Genomic DNA, 27,832 nt, shown 5'->3' with positions numbered 1-27,832 from the left:
ATGCTTTTTAGTACTTTTAAACTTACTGCATCAGGAATTTCTTTTAATGAGATGTACTTATCTCTGCGAAAGTAGAAAATTTTAGTTTTAAGTTTGAGTTTGTTTTATTTTGCACTATTATGTCTTAGTTTTATTATTGTTTTTTATCAGTGCAGTCTCTAACAATGTTTAATTTGTTAATCCCTCACACTTTAAATCCTGCAGTTGTGATCAGCTAATTGTCTTTAATACCTGGATGTTTGAAAGTCTCAGTTTAAGCACTGGGAATGATAAACAAAGGATCTTTTTTGGGATTGCACGTTACTTGTGTTTTATATTTGGCTATGTGAAGAAACAGCTGGCACCCTGTGAAATGCAGACAAAACAGAGGAACCTGATTAGTAGTTGCAGACTTTTTATTGCAAATTGTGTATGTGAAGTATTTCACACTTTAGATCTTGTATCTGAGGTAGAGAGACACACAGTAAATGCAAACAGTATTTCTGGATTGATAGAACATGATGATAATGGCAAGGGAATGGTGGTACGGTATTTCACTGGCATTCTTCAAACCTTAATTCAGATGTTTTTGAATCACGACCTAAGAAACCAGATAAGATACGGAGATGATATATTGATCCTATTGCAGTCTAACATAAAGAACTAATATGTGGCTGCTTTGAACAGATTAGGACACTGTATCTTTTACCACCTTCTGAGGAAAATATTGTGTGTATGACCAAGTATGCTGTTGTGTGAGTCTGGTTTTTAATTGTTTTCTGGAGGAGCTACTGGGCATTTTGAGGCTCAGCATTTTTCTGCTACTGAATTTGCTGTAATCAGGCTGTAGTTTTGATCATTTGACAGTTTTCATTAGGGCCATTCTCAAGGAGATCAGTAAATAAATTTATCCTAACTGCATGATTTGCCAAAGTGCACATGTAGCATGTGTTAAAGCAGTCGAATGGCTTCACTGTGCTGAATATGCTCTTTGGACTTAAGAGTGCAATCCCTACCTATTATCTGTTTTACCTAGTAATTCACCATTACCAGGAGTAATGGTGTGGCGATATGCTGGAATAAAGTGCGTATTTTATCAGTTTTTGCTTTGTAAAACTCATCTGAACCTGTGTTCACATGTGCAGTTGAGGGACATATGTGGAAATATTTTTTAATGCTTATGTATTACAAATATTTAATTCAAGAATTGTTCTTAAGGTCAGACAGATCGCTGAGAAATCCTCAGAAATCACTTTGAGGGCTTCTTTGATTAGATGAAGTAATTGTAACACGTTACTTAGAATCCACAGAAAACCCCTGCCTTAGACTTCACTATTGGTATGATATTTCTAAGAACAATTTTTATAGAATCATAGAATAGTTAGGGTTGGAAAGGACCTTAAGATCATCTAGTTCCAACCCCCTGCCATGGGCAGGAACACATCAAATTAAACCATGCCACCCAAGGCTCTGTCCAACCTGGCCTTGAACACCACTAGAGATGGAACATTCACAGCTTCCCTGGGCAACCCATTCCAGTGCCTCACCACCCTTACAGTAAAGAACTTCCTCCTTATATCCACTCTAAACTTCCCCTGTTTAAGTTTGAACCCATTACCCCTTGTCCTGTCACTACAGTCCCTAATGAAGAGTCCCTCTCCAGCATCCCTATAGCCCCCCTTCAGATACTGGAAGGCTGCTCCGAAGTCTCCACACAGCCTTCTCTTCTCCAGGCTGAACAGCCCCAACTTTCTCAGCCTGTCTCCATATGGGAGGTGATCCAGTCCCCTCATCATCCTTGTGGCCCTCCTCTGGACTTGTTCCAACAGTTCCATGTCCTTTTTATGTTGAGGACACCAGAACTGCACACAATACTCACAAGAGCAGAGTGGACGGGCAGGATCACCTCCTTTGACCTTCTGGTCACGCTCCTCTTGATGCAGCCCAGGATACAGTTGGCTTTCTGGGCTGCGAGCACACACTGCAGCTGGCTCATGTTCATTTTTTCATCAACCAACACCCCCAAGTCCTTCTCTGCAGGGCTGCTCTGAATCTCTTCTCTGCCCAACCTGTAGCCGTGCCTGGGATTGCTTCAACCCAGGTGTAGGACCTTGCACTTGGCATGGTTAAACTTCGTATGGTTGACATCAGCCCACCTCACAAGCATGTCGAGGTCCCTCTGGATGGCATCCCTTCCCTCTGGCGTATCAACCGAACCACACAGCTTGGTGTCATCAGCAAACTTGCTGAGGGTGCACTCAATCCCACTGTCCATGTCACCGACAAAGATGTTAAACAAGATCAGTCCCAACACCGATCCCTGAGGGACACCACTCACTACTGGTCTCCAGCTGGACATCGAGCCATTGACCACAACTCTTTGCGTGCGGCCATCCAGCCAGTTCTTTATCCAGTGAGTGGTCCACCCATCAAATTGATGTCTCTCCAATTTAGAGACAAGGATGTCGTGTGGGACAGTGTCGAACGCTTTGCACAAGTCCAGGTAGATGACATCAAGTGCTCTGCCCCTGTCCATCAGTTTCGTAGCCCCATCATAGGAGGCCACCAAATTGGTCAGGTAGGATTTCCCCTTAGTGAAGCCATGCTGGCTGTCACCAACCACCTCCTTGTTGTTTTTCATGTGCCTTAACATGCCTTCCAGGAGAATCTGCTCCAAGAGTTTGCCAGGCACAGAGGTGAGACTTACTGGTCTGTAGTTCCCTAGGTCATCCATTTTCCCCTTCTTGAAAATGGGGGTTATATTTCCCTTTTTCCAGTCGTTGGGAACTTCACCTGACTGCCATGATTTTTCAAATATGATGGCCAGTGGCTTAGCAACTTCATTCGCCAGCTCCTTCAGGACCCGCGGATGGATGTCGTCAGGTCCCATGGACCTGTGTACATTCAGGTTCTTAAGATGGTCTTGAACCAGATCCTCTCCTACAGTGTGCCCAAGGTCTTCATTCTCACAGTCCCTGCATCTGCTTTACAAGACTTGGGTGGTGCAGTCAGAGCCTTTGCTAGTGAGGACTGAGGCAAAGAAGTCATTAGGAATCTCAGCCTTCTCCAAATCCAGGGTATTTTTCTTGACTACCTGTGACTGCTATTTTTTTGATGGGCCACCCATTATACCATTTCTGTGTCCCTGGCAAATGACTACAGAAGTAGTTTTTAACATATATATCTTGTCTCTTATATTGTTGTTTGGCTATTTGTCTGTTACTTCTGGCTCTGGAGTACGGTTTTGTAGTAGTTTCTTAAGTGCTATCTATAATTTACATTGAAAAGGTTAGGTATGGACTTGTTATATATGACTATAAGGGCCTCTATGGTTCTGGAGGCTATATTTTCCTTCTCTGCAAACTGTAACCTCTAGATCTGAGTTACAGTCATTTACTTAGGGAGGTTAAAACTTTGCATTTCAGGAACACTTACTTATTCTCCTTTTTGTCTATTTGGTAAGATTCATCCAGCTGTGCTCAGTTTATTATAACAGCCACAGGAAAGCAATAATAAACAGGTTGATATATGTTTGTATTCCCTGGGGGCCACAGTATAAAAAATGATTTTTACTACAAATAAGTAGTGGGGCTTCTCTTGCTTTGCCCTTTTGAGTTCAAATGTCAGTATGTCAGTAATGGCGGTTTTGTTTTCAAGTTATCATGGTTTTCACTGAGCTCATGACCCCAAATCATGTTTAATTTTTGCCAGTTTACGTGGGTGTGTATTACTGTATTCCAAATTATTGTATTTGCATGTTGCTGGATACAGACATCTTTTGAAGTCCTGTAAGAAATTTGTAATAGTTTCTTTGTATACTGACAATCTTTTGAGAATCTTCCCGAGTGCCCTGAAAAACAGTTCTTTTTTATAATATAGCCGTATTTCTTGGCTAGGTTGTAAGTTTGTGCTATGCCTTCTATCTCAGTATTAATTTTAGTGTTCACATAATAATACAAGTGTCTTTGAGGTCTTTCAGCTGTTATAATTACGAAGGATTCAGTACCAGTAGCTGATTGGCTTCTGTTTAGTTCCTTAGCATTAAACTCTTAATCTGTTTCTTAGTTGTGCTGTACAAGATCCTGGCTTCTTTGAGGTTTGGCAATGGTTGTAGGCTTGAAGTCTAAGTCTGAACTTAAAAGCTTGAACCTAAAACACATAGAATGACTATGTGTTTGGTATTAGCAGCTGTGGAGAATGGTATAAGGGACACTTAAGCCTGAAGGAAGGATGATATGTGTTAACTAGATGTGTGCAAGTGTTATGTAATTCAGTGATGATTTTAATTTAGTCATTTTATTTGCCATTGTGGCACTACCTGTTGGGATGTAAATCTAAACCAGTCTATGCAATGGTGAGGGACATTAAGGTCATAAGTGGATGCAGATGGTTGGAGAGGCATGCACTAGCATGTGGTTCTGGCCTATTAGAGAAATTAGAGTCATTGTCAAGGACCTGCAGTGGCAAATGGCTTTGGCTAATGTCAGAGCCACTGTAGAAGCTACAGTTTTGATACCTGCATGCTCACAGTCTCATTGAAGGACCGTGTGGCATTATTCAATGAAGACTAGCTGGGAATTGGCTGCATCTAGTAAGTGATACCCATTATGGATATGATCTGGTTGAGTACTGTATTAGGACATGGTTCATTAGATTCAGTGGTGTGGTCCTCTGAGCCTGGGAAAACATTCTCGTCTCATAGGAGAGATTTTGGACCTAGAGACAGAGGCTGGAGAATCATGTTCCTTAGAGTCAATTTTTTTTTTCCCCCTTTTTTTTAAATCACCTTACTGAAAACAGTAAAACCAGGAAAGAGGATTTTCACCAGCCTAAATTAATTCACCTATTTTTTCATTTGCTATCCTATATAATTTTGGTAAGTTGTAGATCTGATTCAGATGCTTTCTAAGTAATCTCACAGAAATGAGGCACTTACTTTACTATTTTGTTTTGGCACAGTGTGTGTGCACTGGAACCATTTCTTCCACTAACAGCTAACGGCATAATGTAGCAGACAAAAACATGGAGTTCTTGTTGTCTGATGGATTTTGTCAGTTTTAAACAAGCTTTTTCTTGTGTTTAATTCTCTTTCCTGCTTGTATAGTACTTACTATTACACACATGACACCAAGAATATAAACTGTTACTGGCATCATCCAGGACATCCTGCAGCAGCAGCAGCAGATTTTCCGTTAGGAAGCCGTTTCACTGTTGCCTTTTATTTACTGCAAAAAAGGACTTTTAAAATAAATAGAATATTTAAAATTTTAATGAAGAGAATGCATTTATATGATGAAAAGTGATTATTATCTATTGTGAGGATTAAGAAATCCTGGGAAATTTGGTTAAAAGAAAAGATTAGAGTATACCTTTTGTTCTTCCTTAAACATGCATTTGTTCTGCTGGATACATAGTCTAGTGTAATGGAATGTGACACCTGGATTATCTCTGAAACTCTTGTAGCCCACAGAGGTTTGCTTATTAGAGCATTGCTACTTCTTCATTGCCAGCTAAGGGAAATTGAACATGCGGCACCAATGGAAACAAAGATTGCAGGCTGGCTGGCCCAGCCTCCTTCCCTGAAGAAAGGGAAGAAAGAGAACAGTGTCTGGGAAGAAGGTGGATTAGGATTAGGAAACTACACAGCTCTGTAGGGCTGTTACCTGATTTCTTGTAGTCTATGTTAATGTTACCATGATTGAAAGGAATAAACTTCAGTTAGCTAAAGTCGAAAGATAGACTTTGCTGACTTATCAAGGAAGATTCAATTTACTGTGAATATTGTGGACAGAAATAACAAGTAGATTTACCTTTTCCTTTATACTAGTAAAAGTATATTTGGAAGCTAGTACACTTCATCAGAGGAGAAACAGAATGATTTCTGTCTAGTAGCTTTAAAGCATAAATTAAAAGTCCTTGGATGAGTTTGGGAGGGAAAAAAGAAGGTGTGGGAAAACCTTGGAAACTTCAGTATGTGTACCTCAGATTATTTATCTTGATTCTTATTATTCAGTAATATTTTCATTATGAAGAATAATTTAGAAATTAAAAAGACTAATGCAAAGTGGAGGAGCATTGCTGTGCCACTGTATGCAGTTTGCTCAGGCTTACCTATTCTCTGCATGCTTGTCTCACTCTTCCTGTGTAAAACTTCTAATTATAAACTATGGCAGCTTTGTCTTCATTTGAATTTTCATCAAGCTATTCAGTAACTTATTATTTAGATTCTTTCATTCATATAGTTTTCCATTTCTTAAAATAATATCAGGAATATATATAACCTGAAATCTGCTGCTCATGGTTGATAATCTCCTTAGGTTACTGGTTTTTTTGCACTGTTTGACTAGTTTTTCTGCATTGAATTGGAGATTATTTTACTATAGTTTCACTGCCAGCATTTGAGGCAGAGTGTTTTGGGATTTTCTGTTTGTTTTGTTTTTTCTGTGGCTAAAACCAGCTGTAATCCATCCAGAAAAGAGTGAGAGAGGTTTTTCCAGTTCTGTTCTGGGGCTCGAAACAGACTGTTTTCACACCCCCAACGTATTTTTTGCCTCTTGCAGAAGTGGTGAGACTTGGTTTTAGTTGTATAGGGTGGTTGGGTTTTTTTGTCTTCTTTGTTGTTTAGTCTCTAGGAGAGAGAGGGAGATGCATAAACATACAGAAATGAGAAAAGAAATGCCCACTTATTTTTCTAGACTGTATATTTGAACCTGCTTTGCAGACATGCCTTAGGCTTCTGAGCACAGAGATGCCTGGTGCTAAACAGAAGGGAAGCTGGGTGGCAGAGCAAGTTTTGAAGGTTTGAGGATCACCTGTCATGGCAGAATTCTCCTGGCTCAGTGAGGGCAGGAGGAGTAATTTGAGAGGATGAAGCTAAGGCCAATTTTGTTCTGAACACCAGGATCCTATTGTGAAAGTTTATCACATTTTAGAAGCATTTTTACATTGAACCTATTCCAGTGCATCTTAGCACATTGGCAGCTTCATTCTTACAGATGCCATTTTTACATGACAGCTGTTGTTACAATGTCCTTTGTTGTGGAGAACATCTGGGCTTTGCAAGGAGTGCCCAGAATCCCAGCTGTGGTGGAGGGAATCAGGGGAAGAGGAATCAGCACAAGAGCGAGTGCTCAGCTTTGAAAGATGGTTTCTGGTCTTCAAATTGTGTGCCAGAACTCTTAATACATAGTTCTTCATGAACAGCAAGAGTACTGGAGCCCAGATCATTTGTGGGTTTTTTGGTAGGAAAAAAAATAAAAGTTAAAAAGTGCAATACACTATAAAGAGCTACAAGGTGATTGCTTGGAAAATTCTAGGAAAGGAAGCTTCCCTTTCATTTTTATTCTATAGAACACTGATTGAACAGAATTTTAGGGACTGCTTCATGATATATTAAGGCATTGATTATTAGTGTATTTTCCCTCGCAATCACCTGTTACTTGATGGTGCTGGCCAAAGTGCAACATTAAAATTGATTGAGGAAAATGATCTACTGAGTGATCCACCTGTCAGAAGACAAAGCAATAGCAAGTCTGTCCTCTTAGATGTTCATACATGTTGTGATCCAGATAGGGTAAAACAGTTAGCCTTCATGTACCTTGGTATACCTTGGTTTTCAATGTGTGTTTTAATTGCTGTGGCTTTATTTGGTGTCTTTTTTACATTACAGTTCGATTTCTTGGGATTAGTAGTAGTTTGCAATACATATTTGCCTGAATGATTGCACGGAAATGTAGCTGGAAACCTAGAGATCCAAAAAAATACATAGTTTCAATAAAAAAGAAAGATGAAGAGTGGGAAGAATATAGCACGGCCATATCTGTTGGCTCTTCTATTTATTTCATAGAATCATAGAATAGTTAGGGTTGGAAAGGACCTTAAGATCATCTAGTTCCAACCCCCCTCCCGTGGACAGGGACACCTCCCACTAGACCAGGTTGCCGAAGGTCTCATCCTGTCTGGCCTTGAACATTGCCAGAGATGTTGCCTGCTTGGATTTTTGGGAAGACTGTGTTTCAAAAAGTACTAGCTAAACTGAGGAAGAATAAGAGTGCTGTGGAGGAGACTAAAAGGGGGTAGGAGAGAATGTAGGAGAGAAGGGTGAAACTGGGAAGGGACAGAGGGACAGTGGAGAGAAAGGTGGTCTGACAGACTGTGAAGAGAGGAGAGAGAAAGTGGGTTCACAAAGAGCATCCTGTCAGTCAGTCTGCACACTATGTACTTCTCTTTTTCCTTTGCATTTAGAGAACATGCTTTCTCTTTTAAATCACGACATTGTATGGTAGAGCCTTGCTGGTAGTAGTTTATTCGGCTGCTTGGTTTCGTTTGATGTGTGGTGTTAATACAAAGCTTCTTTCTTAACACTGAAAAAAATCTCTCTGGATTCTTGTATCATGCTTATTTTCAGATTTCTGACACATGAGCTTCAGAACCAGAAGAATTTCTTGGAGTTTTTCTATACTGTCACCTTTGAATTTGGTGATAAGATGGTAAGTTGATTAACTGCAGTATCAGCATTTTATATGATATAAATGAACCTTCCTATTCAACATTAATTGTCAATTATAAAAAAACCCCAACATAGCAAATGTGTATTACATTTTTAATAATTACTTGCCCCATTCTGCAGTTCTTTATGACACTCGAGTCACATCAGTTATACCAAGTTTGCGGTGTAAATTTCCTGTCATTTATTTGCCAGTACCTGCAGTAATAGTCTGGTATGAGGGCTGTGCAAACAATAAACTCTCATATTGGACCTGTTTATCACAGTGTTTCTCAGTCAAAGATGAGATTTCAGACTACCACTTCCTTAAAATATTTACAAACATGTTAATCTGTATCCTGTCCGTCACTAGACAGACTAAATTCACTTTGAAGTGAATAGGATCCACCTATCTATGTCAAAGGCAGGATGTGGCCTTTTACGGAGCAAAGTTGCTGTGAAGGGACACGCACATCTTGGAGTTTGTTGTGAAAGAACATCTCATCCCTAAGTATGTTTTGTGGTCCTTCACAGTTTGAAATCAGTGTGTATACTGGCTTCCAGTAATGCGTTCACTGGGAATTTTAAGGCAATTCTAAATTTGATCATAGAGTGGGTACATTTATAGGGAGGTAATTTACTATCTTTTTCTAATGACCCAAGACTCTCAAATACAACTTTTGAGCTTTGTTTTTTTGTTTTGTTTGTTTTTTTTCATTGTGTCGTGTCGTGTCGTGTCCGTCTCCCCCCCAGCATGTGATATTTGAAAATGAGCAGGTCCCACACTTGGTACATTAATTTTGTCAGGTGGCCTTTGCTGAAGTCAATCGCCTGCAAGGTGCTCAGGAGTTGTAGCCACAGCAGTAAAAGCACTTGGCAGTAAGAATTGAGGAAGTTTTACAGAAAGTATGTCTTTGGTTTGTGTGTATGCTATAGTCAGTTTAAAATCAGTGGTTGGAGCAAATGAATGTCATCTGAAACAACTCCAGCGTCTCCTGACGGGAGAGGTTTGAATCAATGTGCACATATATATAGATTATATCCCATTTTGTAACATCGAGCTAGGCTTCAGCCTCTTGTTGCTGCTGCCTAGTAATGACATTTTACTGTTAACTAAGTGCAGTCTTCACTGTTTTATGGATTAATCTGGGAAAAAGTACTCAAAATAAACCAGTAAGATTTTAAAGTAAGGTGTTAATCTGAAACAGGACACTGCAATGCACAGGAAGACTCAAGAAGGATAGATCAGTTATTGCCTTTCTTAGCTATCTCACAATAAGTAAGCAGGGTTACTGACAGTTAATCTGTAGGCAAATTTTGCCTCAGCTGTGGTGTATTTTTGGTGCTAATACAGTATAAATTTGCCTCATCATTCTATTTTATAAATGAATATACCAAAATCTAGGTTATAATGTGGACTGCTGGGTATGGCTTGTACACCAAGTGAGATGGCCTTAAGTAGCCAACCTGAGTTTGAAGTGGGTAGCCTCTGTTCCATAGTAAAGGTACATTATTTGGGGAATATTGTCAATTAGTTATGAGTAATATGAGATTGTTGTGATTTCTTCAAAGGAATAATGTCTCATGATCTCTGATTAACAAAGCAATGTTTTCCCACCATCTGCTAACGTAATTCCTGAATTGTGGCATAAGTTTTATAGCATTGAATTTGTATCTTAACGGAGTCTTAAAGTTCAATAAGGAAAGGGACAGATGATTCTGTCTTACTTAAGGGAAAGGAGCTCTGCTGTTTAGGAATGTTCATTCCCACAGAAATCTGTAAGGACTAAGGTAAGTTATGCACACAACTTTGGTATGATGGTATTTTTCAGAGGATTCATTCAACTGACTTAAATGATTTAGTACTGTCGTGGTTTAAGCCCAAGCTGTAAATCAGAACCACGCAGTCTACTGCCCCCCCCACCTTTCTTCCCTCCGCTTCTGGAGGGACGGGGAGGAGAATCAAAAGAATGCAGCTCCCACGGGTTGAGATAAGAACAGTTTAGTAACTAAGGTATAACCCAAATCACCACTGCCGCCACCAACAATAACAACGACAAGAGAAATAACAAGGGAAGAGAATACGATACCGCCCGCCGGAAAAGACAGCCCGACTGACCAGGGGACGTGCCCTTCCGGGTAGCTCCCAGTTACATCCCCTGGCATGACGTGCTGTGGTATGGAACACCTCCTTGGCCAGTCTGGGTCAGGTGTCCTGTCCCCGCTTCCTCCCGGCCCCTCCTCCTCCCTGGCAGAGCATGAGACTCACAAAGTCCTTGGTCAGTCTAAACATCGGTGTTATCAGTTTTTTGTTCCCAAGCCAAAAGTCAAAAACACAGTGCTGCAACAGCTACTAAGAAGGAGAAAAACTGACTGCTGCTGCTGAACCCAGGACAGTATCCACCCCTTGTTCCATACCATTCATGTCATGCTCAGATCCCACATTTTCCATATACCCTCACTCTCATCTGGGTGCACTGTTATCTTAGTGCACGGACCAATTCCTATAAAGCTACTGAGTCCATTCGGTTCATGATGTTGGGCTCCATCTCTTGTAACAGTCTTTCAGGGCAGGAGAAGCTGTGTGCAGTGTTGGATCGTTGCCTGCTGATGCTGATCGTTCCTTTACTGTAGAACTCGTCCGGTTCTATCAAAGTTCATTCTCTGTTGGGATGATGGTCGGAGGGAAGTCAGAGCCAGTCGCTGGTGCCCTGCAGACTTCTAGTTGATGGACTATAGCAGGCAACAGCGTACAATTGAGTTCATTGTCTGTTTTCCCCTAAAATCAAATCCCCTTGAGGTACGCATCGGACTTCCCCATCTTTCCGCATTACCCACCAAGTATATCCAGGTCCCTGAGCAAAAGCAATCCCACGAGTGGGTTTGCCTTTACCTGAAGCAGGAATAACCCAGACTGTCTTCCCCAGCAAATTCTTCGTGTGCACCACAGGAACTTTGTCCCCCTCTACAATATGTAAAAGTTCTGACTGGGCTGGGCCAGCCCTGTTGGCAGATCCTCTGGTGTTGACCAACCAGGTGGCCTTTGGTAAGTGTGTATCCCAGTGCTTGAAAGTTCCCCCACCCATTGCTCTCAGTGTAGTTTTTAACAGCCCATTGTACTGTTCGATTTTCCCAGAGGCTGGTGCATGGTAGGGGATGTGATATACCCACTCAATGCCATGCTCTTTGGCCCAAGTGTCTATAAGGTTATTCCGGAAATGAGTCCCATTGTCTGATTCAATTCTTTCTGGGGTGCCATGTCGCCACAAAATCTGGTTCTCAAGGCCCAGGATAGTGTTCCGGGCAGTGGCATGGGGCACAGCGTATGTTTCCAGCCATCCGGTGGTTGCTTCCACCATGGTAAGCACATGGCGCTTGCCTTGGCGGGTTGGTGGGAGTGTGATATAATCAATCTGCCAGGCCTCCCCATATTTATACTTCAGCCATCGTCCTCCATACCAAAGAGGCTTTAACCGTTTGGCTTGTTTAATTGCAGCACATGTTTCACACTCGTGAATAACCCGGGCAATAGTGTCCATTGTTAAGTCCACCCCTCGATCACGGGCCCATCTGTATGTTGCATCTCTGCCCTGATGACCTGAAGTGTCATGGGCCCACCAGGCCAAAAATAATTCACCTTTATGTTGCCAATCTAAGTCCATCTGAGCCACTTCAATCTTAGCAGCTTTGTCCACTTGTTGGTTGTTCTGGTGTTCCTCAGTGGCCCGACTCTTGGGTACATGGGCGTCTACATGGCGTACCTTCACCACCAGGTTCTGCACCCGGGCAGCGATATCTTGCCACAGTGCAGCAGCCCAGATGGGTTTACCTCTGCGTTGCCAGTTGCTCTGCTTCCATTGCTGCAACCACCCCCACAGGGCATTTGCCACCATCCATGAGTCAGTATAGAGATAAAGTACTGGCCACTTTTCTCGTTCAGCAATGTCCAGGGCCAGCTGGATGGCTTTCACCTCGGCAAACTGACTCGATTCACCCTCCCCTGCAGCAGTTTCTGCAACTTGTCGTTGAGGATTCCATACAGCTGCCTTCCATCTCCGATGTTTTCCCACAATACGGCAGGACCCATCAGTAAACAAGGCATACTGCTTTTCACTTTCTGATAGTTTATTATATGGTGGGGCCTCTTCAGCACGCATCACCTCCTCCTCTGGTGACATTCCAAAATCTTTGCCCTCTGGCCAGTCCATGATGACTTCTAGAATGCCTGGACGACTGGGATTTCCTATTCGAGCTCGTTGTGTAATTAGTGCAGCCCATTTACTCCATGTAGCATCGGTTGCATGATGTGTAGAGGAGACCCTGCCTTTGAACATCCAGCCCAGAACGGGCAACCTGGGTGCCAGGAGGAGCTGTGCTTCAGTGCCAATCACCTCCGAAGCAGCTCGAACCCCTTCATAGGCTGCCAGTATCTCTTTCTCAGTTGGGGTATAGCTGGCCTCAGATCCTTTGTATCCCCGACTCCAAAAGCCGAGGGGTCGACCTCGAGTCTCCCCTGGAGCTTTCTGCCAGAGGCTCCAGGTAGGACCATTCTCCCCAGCTGCGGTGTACAGTACATTTTTTACATCTGGCCCATTCCGGACTGGTCCAAGGGCTACTGCATGAACTATCTCACGTTTAATTTGCTCAAAGGCTTGTTGTTGCTCAGGGCCCCATTTGAAATCGTTCTTCTTCCACGTCACATGATAGAGAGGGCTTACAATCGAACTGTAATTTGGGATGTGCATTCTCCAGAACCCCACAGCACCCAAGAAAGCTTGTGTTTCTTTCTTATTAGTTGGTGGAGACATTGCTATTATTTTGTTGATCACATCTGTAGGGATCTGGCGACGTCCATCTTGCCATTTTATTCCCAACAATTGAATCTCCTGTGCAGGTCCCTTGACCTTACTCCGTTTTATGGCAAAACCGGCTTTCAGCAGGATTTGGATTATTTTCCTCCCTTTTTCAAAGACTTCTTCCGCTGTATCACCCCACACAATAATGTCATCAATGTACTGCAGGTGTTCTGGAGCTTGCCCCTGTTCCAGTGCATTCTGGATCAGTCCATGGCAGATGGTAGGGCTGTGTTTCCACCCCTGGGGCAGTCGGTTCCAAGTGTACTGGACGCCCCTCCAAGTAAAAGCAAACTGTGGCCTGCATTCTGCTGCCAAAGGAATTGAGAAGAATGCATTGGCAATATCAATCGTGGCATACCACTTGGCTGCCTTTGACTCCAGTTCATACTGAAGTTCTAGCATGTCCAGTACGGCAGCACTCAATGGTGGTGTGACTTCATTCAGGCCACGATAGTCTACTGTTAGTCTCCACTCTCCATTAGACTTTCGCACTGGCCATATGGGGCTATTAAAGGGTGAGCGGGTCCTGCTGATCACCCCCTGACTCTCCAGACTACGGATCAGTTTATGGATGGGAATCAGGGAGTCTCGGTTGGTGCGATACTGCCGCCGGTGCACTGTTGTGGTTGCCCATACTATCCCACACACCCTGCCACTCATGGCTGTCCAGCCTCGGGGAAAATCTCTCGGTCCCCCTATTTTGTCGTCTAACCCCAGACAAGGCCCAAACCCGACTCTGCTTAACTCTTGAGGTCAGACGTAATGGTTGTGGACAAAACACACTCTGTATGCGTGCCAACATGGTGACCCCCATCACAATCAGCAAACAGGTCTCAACAATATTAAAAGGCCACTCAAAAACTTCAAAACTCTCAAACGATGCTGTAAACGGTCTGGAAGGGGCACTGGGAGGGTAAAAGAATGTCTCCTTCATAGGTTGACCACCCAGGAAGGAGAAAAAAGATGTATAGTTGCTAAGCATTTGTATTATATACCTCCCAAAGTATAAAGGTGGTGACCACACTGGGAACATAAGCCAGATCAGTTTCATGATCAATTTTTCTATTGTATTACAAGTCATTACCATAAAATACAATGAGACAATAACCTTAGCCCAAGCCCCACACTTGAAAAACACTAACACAGCAAATACCGGCTCTAAGTAACCTACGGCATATTGAGACTGTGAGATCAAAACCAACAACTTTGAGAGCCAATAAATCAGCATTGTGACAAGTGACTATCAATCCAAAACACTGAATGCTTATCACAAATACGATTAGACACACTCCGGTCAGATCTGTCGTTATCTCAACCCTTCGAGCCCCACGTTGGGCGCCAAAATAGAACTGTCGTGGTTTAAGCCCAAGCTGTAAATCAGAACCATGCAGTCTACTGCCCCCCCCCCACCTTTCTTCCCTCCGCTTCTGGAGGGACGGGGAGGAGAATCAAAAGAATGCAGCTCCCACGGGTTGAGATAAGAACAGTTTAGTAACTAAGGTATAACCCAAATCACCACTGCCGCCACCAACAATAACAACGACAAGAGAAATAACAAGGGAAGAGAATACGATACCGCCCGCCGGAAAAGACAGCCCGACCGACCAGGGGACGTGCCCTTCCGGGTAGCTCCCAGTTACATCCCCTGGCATGACGTGCTGTGGTATGGAACACCTCCTTGGCCAGTCTGGGTCAGGTGTCCTGTCCCCACTTCCTCCCGGCCCCTCCTCCTCCCTGGCAGAGCATGAGACTCACAAAGTCCTTGGTCAGTCTAAACATCGGTGTTATCAGTTTTTTGTTCCCAAGCCAAAAGTCAAAAACACAGTGCTGCAACAGCTACTAAGAAGGAAAAAAAAAAAACCTGACTGCCACTGCTGAACCCAGGACAAGTACCGAGTAACATTGGTGCATGAGAAAAAGGGTTCCTTCCATGTCCCGGTGACACAGGACATGGAAATGGTTGAGGTACTGAATGCTTTTGTTGCCTCAGCCTTTACTAATAAAGACATCAGAAAAGTATTCGGAAATCTATGGGGCCAGAGACCAGACAGAAAGTGTGAAGCAAGGAAGACATCCTAGGGAGAAGAGTATCAGGTTGTAGAATAATTAAACAAACTTCACATACATAAGTTCGTGGGCCCTGGTGGGGCACTCACAAGTACTGACAGAGCTAGCCATGCTCAGTCATCTTCGTGAGGCCACTCTCAATAATCTTTGATCGGCCCTGGTGACTGGGAGAAGGGCCTGAGGACTGGAGGATGTCACCCCCATCCTCAAGAACAAGGACGAAGAAACCTACAGGATGGTCAACCACCCTCAATCCCTGGGGAGGTGAGGGAGCACCTAATCCTGGAAAACATTTGCACATTAATGACAAGAAAATCAACCAAGGTAAAGTCATGCTTGAGCAACATGATAACCCTCTACAATGAAATGACTGGCTTGGTAAATGAAGGGCAAGCAACGGATGTTGTCTACCTACACTCCGCTAGGTTTTTGACACTGTCTGCCTTAAGATCCTCAGAAAGAAGCTGATGAAATATGGACTGGATGAGCAGGCAGTGAGATGGATTGAAAACTAACTGAATGGCCAGGCCCAGAGTGTGGTGATCAGTGGCACAAAGTCTAGTTGGAGGCCAGTAATTGGCAGCGTACCCCAGGGATTAGTACTGAGTCCAATCTAGTTTAACGTCTTCATTAATGATCTGGCTGATGCGGCTGAATGTACCTTCAGTTTTGCTGATGGCATTGAACTTGGAGGAATGGCTGATAAACCAGAGAGTTGTGCTGCCATCCAGACCCTCAGGGCCTCAGGATGCTGGAGAAGTGGGATGACGGGAACCTCATGCAATTAAACAAAGGGAGGTGCAAAGTCCTGCACCTGGGAAGGAACAGCTGCAGGCAGTGGTTGCTGTTGGCTGGCTGGCTGGCAAGCAGCTTTGCAGAAAGGACTTGGGGTCCTGGTCGACACCAAGCTAAACACAACCAGCAATGTCCCAGTACAGCAACAAAGGCAAATGGCATCTTGGGCTGCATGAGCAGGAGTGTGGCCAGCAGGCTGAGGGAGGTGATCCTTCCCCTGCCCTCAGCATTGGTGAGGCCACACCAGGAGTGCTGGGACCAGTGCTGGGCTCCCCAGAGAGAGGGTTTACTACAAGAGAGGAAGAATCACAGAATCATTGAGGGATGTTGCTCCTGAGAAGTTCCTTGGTTTCTTATTTAAATCGTGTCCAGGTGCTACTGTCAGTTCCATAGGATACACGTGCACTTGCCTTGTCTGTGATCTCATTTTCTATTTTTTTTATAAAATTATTTTAAAAATACTTCCATTAGTTTCAATAGTAGCAGACTATTGAAGGACACTTTGCAGGGGCTGAGGGGTAGCTTTTGCATGTAAAGTGTATAAACTGTTTCACAAAGCCCCATATTCCACATGCAGAGCCTTGGAGAATTAGACTGGAGGTTGTGAGTTTTGATTCCAGTGCTGATTTTGCTCTGGTGCTTTGTTTGGAGGTGTTTGGAATGACTTAAAATAGCAGAATGAAGAGTAACTTCATACCTCATTTTTATAGCACAAAAGACCAGAATAAGCTATGGAACTTTTGCTTTATATAATTGTTCTTTGCTAAAAATTTATGTATTTAAGCTTTTTTTTCTTTTCTAAGAATCCTGTAATTGATTAGCTCATTTGCAGTCATATAGTCACTTACACTTTTATACTTAGTAGCAGAAACAACATCAAAATAGTGAGTTATTTAGGTGTCAAATGTACCAGAGCAGAAGCAGACATTCAGCTATATGTGTAGCATTAGTACATATGGATTTATAAATCATTAAAAAAAAGTGGGTTTTGTGTGGAGTTTTGCTGGGGTTTTTTTCTGTAACAGAGCTTTTGTGGTGATTATTAAATATGTTTGGAGCCTCTCCCTCTCTTAATTTAACTTCAGAAACTGCACATCTCTTACTCTTAATCGTGTTCCCTGTCATCAGCAAGAGAAAAGTCACCAGAATGTGGCTGTAACGTGGGATTTTAGAATGAATGAGGGCTGTGTTCCTGGTAACAGATGTGGAATATGGTTCTGAATCCCACAGAATATGAATGGAGCTTCTGAAATACCTGCTGGGTTTTGGTTTTTTTTTTTGTTGTTGTTTCCCTGTCCCTGTGCATCTGTTCCTCGCCTTCCCCCCCTTCCCCCCTCCCAGATTTGTTTATACATTTATGGAGGGGGGTTGTATTGCTGGCTAATAAAAAGTAATAGATAATACTTCAAAATATTGCCTAGCCCAAATATCAGGAATGCTCAATGGTAAATGAACAGAAGAAGTGAAAACATTTCATTTTTTGGTTATAGTCATTGGAAAATGAACTAACTGTGTATGTGTTGCCAAGATGAAATCTGCTCTGGCTTTTGTCAGGTCATTAAAAACACTGTCTTGTCCCTGCATTGTAGTAGTGGAAATGGTTGTGGCTTTTTTCTCGTGTAACTATGAGCATTACATTGTGAACCTAATTTCAGCATTTAATATGGTACCTTTGGTAACTACTATGGAAGTAGTTTACAAAATGGGCAGAGTAGTCCTCCAAGATTACTGAATGACTCCCAAAGATTTTCCTTTCTGATAAACCTCAAAAATTTCCTTTCTCCTGCTCCAGATCTCCTCTTTGAAATAAACAGAATTTCATTCTGCATTAATTTTTGTGCCACTGTTATTTAAAAAAAAAAAAAAAAAAAAAAAATTGTTGCTCCAACCTTATAATTTTTCTGTAAGTGAGGTTTATTTACTTGGAAGACCTTTTCATTATGTCCCCATCTGGAGGTTAGATGGGGCTTGGAGCAACCTGGTCTAATGGAAGGTGTCCCTGCCCATGGCGAAGGGGTTGGAACTAGATGATCTTTAAGGTCCCTTCCAACCCAAACCATTCTGTGATTTTATGACATTTGTGCACTAGCAGCATTTAGTTCTGAATATCAAACTGTTAATCCTAAAGTTATAGAAAGATGCTTCCTTCTTTTGGTCGAATAAGCCTGACAACTGCAATGCAAAATATTAGTTCAGTTTATAATGCAAGCAGCAAATCTCCCAATTTAATTAGTAAATGTTGGTATCTTTATTCTTATAATTATTTCTGCCTGTGAATAGCTATTTTTGTTAATAAAAATGGCCATTTTTCTATAAAGACAGTAAGAGAGTCAGCCTGTCGTGCCAGCTTGAGACCAGAGGATTGAGGCCACGGAGTTTTTCGTAGGTGGTAAGTCAGGTATTGCTGTAAATGTGATTTTGCCAGTGAGCCTTTTCCATTGGTACTTCATAACTGGATGAGAGGTTTAATACTAGCTTCTGGTCAATAGATGGCACATGGCATTGAGCATTACTTTTGTAACCCTGTACCTTACCTATTTTGCTGTAGGTATCATTGCCGTTACAGAGCTGATAATGGTGAAGGGCGACCCATATTTCAGTCATTTGAACTGCTCAAGTGTGGATCCAGGTTTTACAGTAGGCTTCATCACCTCTGCCAAAGCTGCTTCTCTGTGTTCCTTAACGGCAGTAGGCTTAGCAGATGTGGTTAGTTAGAACTGATTTGCTCTGTCCTTAGCAATCACATCCTAATTTTATCGTGACTGTATTCAGAGTCTGGTCATTGACGTAATTAAGTTGCACACACAAAGTCCTTAGGAGAATGAGAGTGCAAGGTTCTTTTGTTTGGCGTTTTGGATTTTGTTTGTTTAATAACTTGTTGTTTCCTCCATAGAAATTTGAGACATTAGACTTAGCAAATAAATTTCATCGACAAAGGAGGAGTTAAGGACAAGAAAGACAGTGGCCAAAACAAAGATAATGTTTTATTCTTTGAATTAACTCTGAAAAATTCCAATATTTCTTTTAATTGGGAAAAAGGATTTGGGTAGGTAACGCCTATGTGACAATCATACGTTGGAAGCAGAGGGAAAAAAATGAATGCTTGAAGTGACTAGAAGGAGGATAAATATGTGACATTAACAAATATAGTTATGTGTCACCTTTTGAGAATATTCTGTCTCTTGACCTAGTCAGTAAAATATGTATTGTATATTTTGGCAGTAATGGTTCAACAGATCATTTCCTGAAGATAAATGCACTAAATGTATTCTGTGCAAGTGCTTACCACAAATGTCACTGAGCAGTAAAATACACTTTACCTTAATCTGTAATGTGCTAGGACTGTTTATATAAAAAATCAGGCCAGCAATCCAACATGGCTTAATCAGAGTGTTTTATTCTCAACTGTAAGGGTTCCACTGGCAGTGAAAAAAGTTGGTGGTGGCGTTTTGTTTTTAAACTGAATTGTATTTGAATAATATTTGTGTTGACTTCTGAAAGCTGACATCCCAGGACTGCCTTTCTGAGGGCTGTAATTTATAATGTAGCATCAGAATTTTACTAAAAGAAATTCCTGCAGTACTTTGTTTCACATGTATTCCAGCATATCTCTATGTTCCATCTCTCTCAAGTAAATGAATAGAATGCAAAATTTAAATAAATACTGTACATTTATTGAAAGAACAGCTATATTAATCTTATTTTTACAGGCATAAGTATTAAATATGTTTTATTGCTTGATTAAAAAGTTGCTTCACTCTTTTTCTGGTGAGTGCTGTAGGTGCTGTTACCTGGAGTGCAGAGCTGTGCTAGCAATGTCCTAGAGAAGGACTGTTGAAAAACATAGGCTTGAATAGGGGATAGCTACAGCTTTGAAAGGAAGTCAGCACTGGATGATGCAAAATAGGAGAGTTATAGAGTTAGAATTGATGGCAGTGATATATTTTGAGGAAGATGGCTGTGATACACGAGTAATGCATGATGTATTACACTTTCCTAGGTTACTTTGTGTTTCCTAGCTATTACTGTTAATGGTTGGAGCCCTGCAGTTGCATTATCTTTCATTAAATTCAAACTATGATCTGCTATGATACTGAGATACAGTATGATGAGGTGGGCACTCACAGTATTTTTCTGCTTTGCTATATCTGAAGATGTAATGTTCAGAGGAATTTTTCCCTCTTTGTGCCCATATATTTTTGACATCTAGTGGTACTTAGTGGATATTACCGAAAGTTTGTTAATGAGGATTCTGTCTTTCCAGCAGTAGGTTCTTTTGGAGAAGTGAAGCAAATCCTGTAGCTCAGCCAGAATGGAGTTAATTGTTGAACTTCTGGAAAATTACAGTGAAGATTTTAAGAAGAAATTCTAACAGGCATTTTTTGTTCTTTACCATCCTTCATTTGGGGAAGAACAAGAAAAGTCTGTCCATGATTCTCTCTTGTAGAAGCTCTGTTGGATAAGAAAGAATCACACTGGTGCTAACTAATTGGAAATGTAGAGAAAATGAAAGGTGCAGTGGGAAAGGCATTGAGCAATTACAGGAGAAATTTTTCTGTTCAGTGTTAGTCAAGTTCTACAAGGATTATAAAGGATTTATAAGGACGACTGAAAGTAAATTGCAGAAGTGTATTGTGAGACTTGGCAGTGAAAGGGGAGGTAAAGTTAACTGCAGGTCAGTGTAGAGTAATACAGATGGAGAACAACTATATGACATGCACTCTGTCTTTTAATTACTTACAGTACAGATAACACCATTATGCCCCTTCATAAATCTAAGATTTGGCAGCACCTTAGTATTCAAATTTTTGGTACTCCAGATATATCTCGGAGGTAAACAGAGCTGAGAATGTTTCTATAGGGTCAAAGGGATGATCAAGCTAAGGAGTATCTTCCACCTCAGAACTGTTGGACTCTTCAGCTTAGAAAAAGTACAGCTGAAGGTGAATATATATGGTGGGTCGACCATGTCTGATTTCTAGGTACCCACCAACTTGCTGTATCACTCCCCCTTCTCAACAGAACAAGAGTGTATGATGAGAAAAATAATGGGTCAAGATAAGGAAAAGGAGATCACTTACACATTATCATCACAGGCAAAATGGATTCAGCTTATTGAAATTAATTTATTGTCAATTAATAAGGACAGTGAGAAATAAGGACAAATCTTTAAATACCCTTCCCCCTACCCCTCCCTTCTTCCCAGGCTAAACTTCACCCCCAACATTTCTGCCTCCTGCCCAGGCGCAGCACAGGGGCGTGGGTAATAGGGGTTGTGGTCAGATCTAACACTTTGTCTCTACTGCTCCTCCCTTCTCACACTCTTCCCTAGTCATCCAGCCTGCGGTCCTCTCACAAGATAGTCATTCACAACCTTGTTCAACATCAGTCCTTCCCAGTTCTTCAAAAACTGGTCCAGGATGGGTACTTTCGACAGTGTACAGTCCTTCAGGAACAGCTGCTTCAGTGTGGTTTCCCTGAGAGCCACATCTGCCAGGAACTTGTTTGAGCACAGGCTCTCGATGGTCTGAAGCTTCCTTCTAGAAGGAAACAGTTACACATCTGCTCTCATGTGGGGTCCTCCGTGGATATAGGTCTGGTATATATCTGATATATATCTGATATATATATGATATATATCTGGTCCCCCATGCATCTCCATGGGCTACATGGGGACAGCCTGCCTCATGATGGTCTGCACTATGGCTTTAAGGAGAGACCTCCCAGAGTACTTGAGAGGCACAGTAGGGCTACCAAATAGGATTCAGCTAACAAACTTCAAGCTAAGTCCTAACTTTAAAGATCCAGGGACCATATTGTGGAGGTAGTGTCATATATTCTAGCCCCTCTTTTTACTCTTCTCTTGGCTACTACTTACAAACTTGTTTGGAGATGGGACGCTGCCTGAAAGGAGCCTTGATGAGTCAGTGCTGATGCTTTTCTGCTGTAAGGAAAGAACAGGGGAACAAGGCTGCTCTCCTGAAAAATGTTAGGAAATCGTAGAATCTTAGAATGGTTTGGGTTGGAAGGGACCTTAAAGGTCATCCAGTTCCAACCCCCCTGTCACAGGCAGGGACACCTTCCACGAGACTAGGTTTCTGAAAACCCATCCAGCCTAGCCTTGAACACTTCCAGGGATGGGGATCTGAGCAAGAGTTCCAGTGTTTCACCACCCTCACAGTAAAGAATTTTTTTCTAGTATCCAATCTAAATCTCCCCTCTTTCAGTTTAAAGTCATTGCCCCTTGTCTTGTCACTACAGGCCCTTGTAAAAAATTCCTCTCCAGATTTCTTGTAGGACAGTTTTAGGTTCTCCAGGCTGCTTATGGTCTATCCAAAGACTTCTCTTCTCCAGGCTGAACAAGGCCAACTCTTTCAGCCTGTCTTCACAGGAGAGGTGCTCCAGCCCTCTGATCACCTTCATGTCCCTCCTCTACATTGTTACATCCTGTAAATGGGCTTTAAGCAATATGTACATGCAAAATATTACATGAATGATGTAAGTTCATATATAACTTTGTAATATCCATTTGTTAGTTGTTGGGCTTTTTTTCAAATAGGATCAGTAATTCCCAGAGTGTTGACAGTAATGAAAGTATTTTCTGTAATTTTGGTTATCATGTTTTCAACCAGTATTTATGTAAGAATTGGTGGAAATGTGAAACTGAGTAATATGTCCTAATGATACAATTCTTCTCCAAGTTCAGTACTAGTGCAGGCTTTATTGTTAAGGTGTAAATGGTTCATAAGCTTTGTACTAGGTTCTCAGTGTTAAGGAACTTTATCCTTACACAAACAAAATTTCTTTCTTTTGTACTCACATACCTGGCTTGTTTTGTAATCCGACTCCTACATACAGGATGCTTAGGTTAAACACTGTAGGATGTATTATAAGATACTTCTACAAAGTAAACTCTCCCAAACCCACCAATGCAAATATTTTGACTAAAACAGTGTAGATTATAGAGAATGGAAAATTTAAAAATTATCTACAGTTAATGGTGACTCTTGTGCATGCTCAGATGGGGTGCACATCCTTCTATGTGTATTTACACATATTCTCAATTGCCAGGATTTGCAAATGCAATACTTTTGTCTCTCTCTTCTTTCCCCCTCTTCCAGGCACAGGAGAAAGTGGCAAGAGTATCATTAAACAAATGAGGATTATTCATGGATCAGATTACACAGAAGAAGACAGGAAGAGCTTCACAAAACTGGTTTACCAAAATATATTTACTGCCATGTAAGCGAGTATTAGAGCTGTGGATACTCTCAAGACACAGTACATATGCAAAGAGAATGAGGTAAGACAGGAAAAAGAAAATTCTAGTTTTAGTCCATGAAGTTTCAGTCTGTACACCAATTATTGGAGTCATAACCTTCTACAGGCAGAACCTAAAAAGTCCATGTGTCTTGTGGGGAGTTTTGTGCCCTGCTGTCTGATTCTACACAACAACAGGTTGAGAACAACAACTACTGGGAAGAGAAGCAGGATGAGAAGGGGTGGGATGGATCTGCCTAGGAAGGGAGGAATTTTCAAAGTTGAAAGGTGATAGTAAGTACCAAAAAAATAAAAAAGTTTTTTTGAAATCCAAGTTGTAGAATTAGAATGGTAGGAATGTGCAGGCAGAGCCTGGTGTTCAGTAGAGCTCCAGAACAAGGAATTTTGGGCTTGTTGCAGGAAAACATCATATCTGCATGACAATGGTATGCTTTGAAACATACCACCTAGAGCCCTTTTGTGGGTTTGGTAGCGACCTTTATGTACTTACAAAGCTTGAAAAAGTAAAGAGGCTTTTCCAATCCTTTTTTAGTTTTTGTGTATGTTATAAAATCACATTTTTTGTTTCAATGCTTATGATTTATACAAAAAAAAAAATTTCCACTTCACTTAAATCAGTTGCATCCTTTGCATCCATCCATTGCATCAGTTGCTCAGGTGTCATGAAGAATATGTAAGCAAATCATTGAGACAGGTTTCCAGTCGGCTGAATTTTAGTGTTAAGACAGGGAGGACTGTGTAGGAAATACCAAGGCAAAAATAATTTGTAGAATTTACAGGCTTATCTGAAGTACTGTATGAAAAAATAGCCTATTTTTCATTCAAAAAATACATTGCATTTGAACAATACAAAAAAATATGATCAGATTTTTATTTTTTAAGTTGATTTGTGTTACTTATTCTCCTTAGGGTTATAAAGAAGAGGGTTAGAAAATGCTTAAAGTAAAAGACTGGGAAATTAAAATTCTTTTATTTTTTACCACAAAAGAACAGATGGTGTTAGCAAAAACAAATTTTGGACTTCAGAGAGCTGAGATATTAGGGTAGTTTTTTCCTATATGAGAAAAATATTCCAAGGGTTAATAAGCTGTTGCTTGTAAAACACATTTAGATCCTTAAGAAGGCAGCAGTTACAGAAACAGCAGATGTGATGGTGAACATACTTTGTCCTAATTCAGATTTGTATATTTTGATGAAAAATGCTTAGAATCTATTTGAAGGAATACATTTGCACTGCCTCTTCTGTTTGTTTTGGGGTTTTTGTTTGGTTTGGTTTGGTTTGATTTTTGTGGGTTTTTTTTTACTTCCTATTAAGAACAAAATAAAAGGACTTAATAATTCTGGGCTCTGAGAGCTGAGCTGGATGAAGTCCCATAACACACTATTCTGCCTCAATTATGTTCTTGATGATAAGTGTGTTGCCAGTGTCTTCAGATTCAGAAGATTATAATGCTATTTTTCAGTTGCAGGGAGGCAGGATTTAGTCTTGTGCTTCTTTATTAAAGGTAACAAACTGCTAAGTGATAAGAATACAGCTTGGCAAGCTCATCTTGAGCGGCATTTAGAAAGCAAAGTCATTTTTGCTTTACATACAGAGAAACTCTTGAGACACAACATGGAAATAACCACTCAAGTTGCTCCAGTCACTCTGCAGGAGACTACTGCAATTTAATCTTTCTTTTGGGTGATGAATATAATGCAAAGTACAATAGATACTGTAATCACCTTTAATTAAAGGATCTTAAGCCTGTAATGAAAAACAGTTGACAACAACAGTGATAAACAGAAGAATTGTGATTCTTCTGTCATAACTGTGTTGCAAAGGTGTGTCCAGTGGCTCTACAGAAATAGTCCAGTGTGCGTCTCCACATTTCAGTATGTCTGTTGTCTTCATGGCATATCTTCTTTTTCATGAAAAATTTGTTTCCCTCTAGCCATGTTATTAGTTTTTGTTTGTTTGTTTTTCTTAGATCCATTCTGTGCTTTGACCAGGTCAGGTTTGCTCCTCTGTGGGCCCTGGCATGATGTGCCTGCTGAATATCTTCATTTAATGTTTTTGTACTGAAGAACAGATAGTTCTGTGTAGAGCCTCTCTTCCCTGTAAGTGTGACATATGTCAAAATCCGTAACTTATATATGGATAGTCTATCTTAAAGTTTGCAAATAAAAGCAAGTTCTATAGGAGGTGTTTGAAGATGTTTCTTATTACTCTTTTCAACTGCAAGTATTTAAGTAAATGGCCTGACTTTCTATAGATGCTGCATTGAGATGGGAAGGGGATTTTGTTTTGTGTTGACTTGAAGTGTCTTGGATGAAGTACTTTTCTATATAGTCATGCTTGACCTTTAATTCAGCAGGCAATTTTTACTCTGATTTCAGGTGGTGTGTTCTTTGCGATACTTTGTCTTGCCCTCAATTTGAGGTTGGAAGTTTTGGGTGTATTTTAAGCATAAATCTTGCAGATATTTAGCAACCTAATCATTCAAGGAATTACTATAGTACTAGCTAAACTCTACACTTTTGGAACTGATTGTTTGGTTTGGTCTTGTTTTGGGTTTTTTTCCCCCTTTTTTCCTCTATCAAAATGACTCAGTAAAATTTGCTGCTAGAGGTGAACTAGGTGGGGGGGGAAGGGGGGAGAAGCTGGAGTAAGTAATATTTTTTTTTTATCTATGTGTTGCTTTTTTCTGTGTTTTAGAGTGGAAATCACTAAATTGAATGTTGGTTAAGTAGCCAGTTACAGTACAATATAATTTACTGTCTCTGAGGGTAGTAATCTTGTGTGACGGTTTGAATCTACATCTTCTTTCCATATGATAATAGGGATTGCCAAAAAGCAAAATGAAAGTCGGTTGCAGCCTGTCTGTTGGCTTCTTTGATTGAGTTAATGTGAATATTAAGTAAATGAAAGAAGGAAAGTACATGGGATAGCTGGGAAATAGTGAAAGCTCTTTTTTGCTGTACAAATTTTTTTTTTTTTAATCAATGTAACTTGTAGGAAAAGAAAATCTCAAACGCAAGGAAAAATATACCAGGTGATGCTGGAGGAAAGGAAAATACAGCATTTCATTTGTGAGTATACATCAGTCTCAAAAGGCAGATTTTAAAATATTTATTGGTTGCTTGACTGTGCCAGGCAGTCACATCTTGTTGGATTATGTTAGTTTTTGCTGTATCACAAATAGGCAGAAGAAACAAGTTATGTAAGTGTATTTGAACTGGAGATGCAACTGAGATTTTAAAATACTAGTTCACCAAAACTTTTCCTTCGTCTTCCAAACTAACACGTAGTCTGTATCACAGGAAAATTACTCTTTTCCTTCTCCATTTAAGGCAACATTAGAAATTTCAGATTATTTGCATTGCAAAAAAAAAAAAAAAAAAGGAAAAGTATGCACTTAGCCCACTGGGAAGACCTTTTTATATAGCTGTTCAGGATAAGGATCCTAGAACAGGAATTCAGTCCTCCTCTTGTGGGTTGGTTTGTTTTTTAAAATACCCTGGTAAGATGACATGCATATGTTTGCAATTAACAACAAATCTTTGTAGCAGTATGAGCATTTAGTTTTTTCCTTAGGAGAAAAACAGAATTCTGTGGAAAATGCATTTCAGAAAGAAGTCATTATGTTGAATCTCCAGAACATTCCTTGTTTTCAATAAGTACTAATCTGGTGTCCTTGTGTCTTACAAAGATGTCCCAACATGAGTGTGTGTCAGCAAAACTAGTATTTTTCTGAACAAAAGAAGTACTACAATGCCAGATCAGTTGTACTGGACAGATAATTAACTTATGTCAGAAAAAGGGAATGAAAAAACACAAGTACAGTAAGATGAGATTTGGGGGTTACTGAATGAATCCATGTAGCTGGGACAAATGGAAAACACAGCAAAGAGTAATTATTGGTTGATTTCATTCATGGTGTTTGCTCAGTCACAAAATGTGATTTAGCTGCCTATGCATGAGCAGGTAGCATCATACACTTAAGACAGTTGGACACACATCAGACCTTTTGCTTCCTCCCTGGAAGGGTATAGGTTTTTCTTGTTATTTTTTGGTTTTAAAGTAATTTTTTTAAGTGAGAATATGGCCTTATTCTAGAGCAGGAAGATGAAGTATCAACTTTGGGTGATTAAAGATGTGTGCTGCTTTGCATGGGCAAATATAAACATGTTAATACTGAATTAGCTGCTCTCCACCTAGAAGTCAGTGGAAAATTTACCACTTCTTGGATGACAGCCTTCCCTCACAGACATGGTATGTACGTGTGCACAGTTGGGACTGTGTGCATGCATGCTTGTTGACGTTAGAATATATGGGACTTTCTGAGGATGTGTGGGGAGTTTTTGTTTGGTTGTTTTGAGTTTGGGT

The 27,832-nt window shown here is 40.9% G+C and overlaps 1 pseudogene across 1 annotated transcript in view; it reads left to right on the top strand.

Annotated features, from left to right (window-relative positions):
- Positions 1 to 27,832, top strand: part of LOC308231545 (guanine nucleotide-binding protein subunit alpha-14-like) — a 72,224-nt pseudogene that overhangs the window by 13,068 nt on the left and 31,324 nt on the right. The window contains exon 2 of the transcript in view: positions 23,304 to 23,485. The product of the transcript in view is annotated as a guanine nucleotide-binding protein subunit alpha-14-like (transcript). The remainder of the gene's footprint in view (positions 1 to 23,303; positions 23,486 to 27,832) is intronic.

This window comes from Psittacula echo (assembly GCF_963264785.1).
Source record: "Psittacula echo genome assembly, chromosome: Z".
NCBI classification, from domain to species: Eukaryota; Metazoa; Chordata; class Aves; order Psittaciformes; family Psittacidae; genus Psittacula; species Psittacula echo.
This window is presented reverse-complemented; position numbering and strand designations above follow the sequence as displayed.